Source organism: Humulus lupulus, chromosome 6, assembly GCF_963169125.1.
Source record: "Humulus lupulus chromosome 6, drHumLupu1.1, whole genome shotgun sequence".
Lineage (NCBI taxonomy): Eukaryota > Viridiplantae > Streptophyta > Magnoliopsida > Rosales > Cannabaceae > Humulus > Humulus lupulus.
The window spans coordinates 50233741-50237419 of NC_084798.1; the positions used below are offsets into that span (position 1 = coordinate 50233741).

Here is a 3679-nt window from a genome sequence, read left to right on the forward strand (position 1 = left end):
TATAGAGCGGGCGTGGGAAAAGAGAGTGGGGAAGGGGGGACATCTTTTCCTATTTAGTTTTTAAATATAAACAAATTAAATTAGATGCCTTTAGCTATTTTCGGTATGGGGACTGTTGACATCTTTTCCATTTAATTATCCTTTTATAGAAAATTGATTTTAGGCCAAAATTAGGAGAAATGGCTTGGGAAACTTTCCCATTTATATTAGGCTAGTTTTTTTCTCTAGGGTTAAATAAAAGGAAGAAAAGAGCTCATTTTGGCTCTTGGTACCGTCAACTAGGAAGAGAGAGAGAGAGAAGGGCAGCATGAGGAGCTAGAGAGAGAAGGAGAGAAAAGAAGGAAGAAAGGGAGAAAGAGAGAGAGAGAGATCAAGGAAGAAGAAGAAGGAAAAAAGCTAGGCTCAAGGGTTGTAGGTAATGGTTGTTCTCATTATCTTTTGATTCATTAAAAGATAATTCACCTTCTTCTCAAAATTTAGTAACAATTTTCTCTACTCTGGTTCTGGTGGGATTCGAAAATCATAGGTGCCAAAAAAGAAGAACCAACTTTGTGAGGTTGATTTCTATCAAGGAGGTAGGGAATCTAACCTTTTGTTATTATTGTAATGTTTATTCTAGGTTATGGTTATTGATTATTGATGACTGATGTTTTGGGTTTTGTTTATCACATTAGATGGTGGTTGAATTACCATACCCTTGTATCTTGTTCAAATTCATAGCAACATGCTAGGATGTGTGTGATTCAATTTTTTTTTATGAATGGAAGCATGTATGGGTATATTTATATATATATATATTTATATATATATGTATGGGCATGTATGGCTCTATGGTTGTATGTGTGTGTTTGGAACTAGGCTTGTATGGATGTGTAGACAATGCTTGTAAAGTTTTGCTTATGTGTCTTTTGATTTTTCTATGAACTTGGTCATGTTATTGGGAAAATAGGAACATACTAGGGTTCATGTGAATGTGAATGGGATTATTGGTATTTTTTTATGTTAATTGTTCATTTAGGTTTCGGCCTAGGGGAAGTTTTATAGCTTGCTTAATTAAATAATTTTTTTATTTAATGTCACTTGTGATTTTAGAAACATGTTAGGTTGTTTTAAAAATTTTAAATGAGTATATATTTTAATTTCTTGATTCTTGGATAGTTTTGCTTGGAATACTTGAATGGTAGAAACATGTTAGGTGTTATATTTAAAACAAGATTAAAAGTTGTTTTTTCTTTTATTTATGCTTGCTGTTTTTTTTTTCTTGGAATGGAAACTGTAAATAAATATTTTCGAATGCACATGTGATGCCTCAAGTTGCGTTTGACTTTATGTAAATAAAAATGTATATTATTTCACATGTTAATGATATTTTTATCAATTTAAATACATGCAGATTTTGTTAAAATTTTTGTGGAATAAAATATAGTTTTAATTCAAGTGTGTGATTTTATTTTAATTGAAATAGTTGCTAAATTTTAGTTGATAGTAAGAAAAACCTTTTTAAATGAGATAAATAAAACTAGTGCACCAAAAAACTAAATTATAAGTATGTATATAATAAATGTGATATTTTATGATTTAAGTATATTTTTCTACACTTAAGAATATATACAATTTTTTTTATTTTGTGAGAAAGAATATAGTTTAAATTCAATTTTATGATTTAATCAAATAAATTAGCTTGCTAGAATTTTGGTTAATAAAGAAAAAATGATTATTTTATTTAAGATAAGTAAGTCCTACACCCCAATAAATTAAGTCTTAAATGATATATAATAAAATATAATTTTTCCACACTTTATTTATGAATTTTCACTTTTATAAACATGTAGTTTTTTTGAGAGATTAGTAAATTTATTTTTCAAAAAAATAAAATAAAGAAACAAGTAGCTTATTTAGTTATTCTAAATAGCTACAACTTTGTCACAACTTTTTTTTAAAAAAGCTATTTAAATAATAAATTGAATTAGGAAAGGCTAAATGGATTATCTTATAAAGTAAATATGTTGTATTAAAGTTTGTATAACAATTTTGTGATTAAAGAAATAATTAAATGGTAAATAAAGTATGTTGCTGAATTTTGTTTGAAGAGGCATGAAATAAGCATGTACGAAATATCTTTTTAAAATGTTAAATTTTAAGAACACTCACACGTATGCATGTTCAATGAAAATGCATTTTTACGTTTAAATATATTCCTATTGTTCAAGTACATGACTTTTACTTTGTTACCATGAAGGATTAATGGGTAGAATTATCATTATTCTTTGATGATTTTATGGGAAATTATTGTAGGTTTGCAATGGTAGTGCAACTTGTGCCACGTGTGCATGACCCATGCACACGTGGGGTATGTATTTTGAGCATGAGTATTCTTACGTGATTCTAAGAGATGAACATTTGGTTATGATTATGGGCTCGTTGCGACGTTTTCTCATTTTGCTTTGCTTGGACCTGAGGTAAGGAAGTTATATAGAATTTTTTATGTTTTATCTTATGACATGGTAAGACTTGTATGTTCTAAAAAGTAAAGTACTATGAAAATGAAAGTTCTATGTTTTGATATGCAATGATGAGACAAGTGTTATGAAGCATGCAATCTCTACGTTTTGATGTGAATTGTATTACATTTGCTTGTATGATGAATGAAAAGAAAAGGTTGCTGTCGTGTTGAACACAAAGTAACAAAGGAGTTACTAAGGATATGACTTAACTCAAAGGGTGAACGCGCTAAGGTTATTCAAGGACTTGAGATCCTGTTTATCTCATAGAGGAGGTTTTACCAGCCAAGGTTATGTTGGTTACCTTAAGATGTGACATGGACAACAAAGGTGCCATGCTCAAAAAGAGTATGTTTATGTCGTATGTATGTGATGTATGACTATGGTCTCATTTATGATTTGAAGTATGAGTATGATGATGTTATGAACTGTCATGTTATATTATACATGTCTTTCTTGTTTTTTCTTTGATATTGTTGTACTTCCTTATTGGGATTTTAGCTCACTCCCCTTACTTTCCCCCTTTTAGGTAAACAATAGGGTTTCTCTCTGGCACGCGCAGTGATGTGGGGAGCTCCGATGTCTGAGTATGTATGGTGTGGGGTTTTCCTATGAATGAATAAACGATCAATATGAGCACCAAGATTTAATGAAACTATGTAATGGATTTTATTTTCAAATACGACAGTGGGACTTAAACTTTTATTTTCATTTAAATAATGCATTAGAATTGTTGACGCCATTTTCTGTCAACCTAAAAAGGAAAGCAATTAAACTAGAATATATCAGAGGAAATAAAAGAAGATGAAAACAAGAGGATTTTATGTGGTTCAGCGGTTAAATCTGCCTAGTTCACAAGTCTGTGTTATTAGCACCTAGGAGTTTTCTGGAAACTTTTCAGAGAATTGTTTCCCAGAGTTTTCTCTCAAGATCTTTCAGTCCTTTGCAAATGGAATTCCTCTCTCTATTTATAGAGAAGGTTTCAGAATTCATTCCCACATATCTCGGGAAGATTTTCTGTAAGTCAAACAATATAATGCTATGTAATGCATTACTTCCTACGTACACAGAAACATCCCATAAAATGTGGGATTTGATAACAAATTAAATAATATCCCTTAAATATTGGGATTTTACAACAACAAATACATTCATATGTAACTGATTAGCTCAGATAC

The 3679-nt window shown here is 30.2% G+C and overlaps 1 long non-coding RNA gene across 1 annotated transcript; it reads left to right on the forward strand.

The window, feature by feature from the left end:
- The first annotated feature begins 252 nt into the window (after positions 1–252).
- LOC133784015 (uncharacterized) lies at positions 253–3320 on the forward strand. Its single transcript, XR_009871077.1, has 4 exons — positions 253–415; positions 527–575; positions 2296–2459; positions 3031–3320. It is a non-coding gene; the product is annotated as an uncharacterized LOC133784015 (long non-coding RNA).
- Positions 3321–3679: the final 359 nt, after the last annotated feature.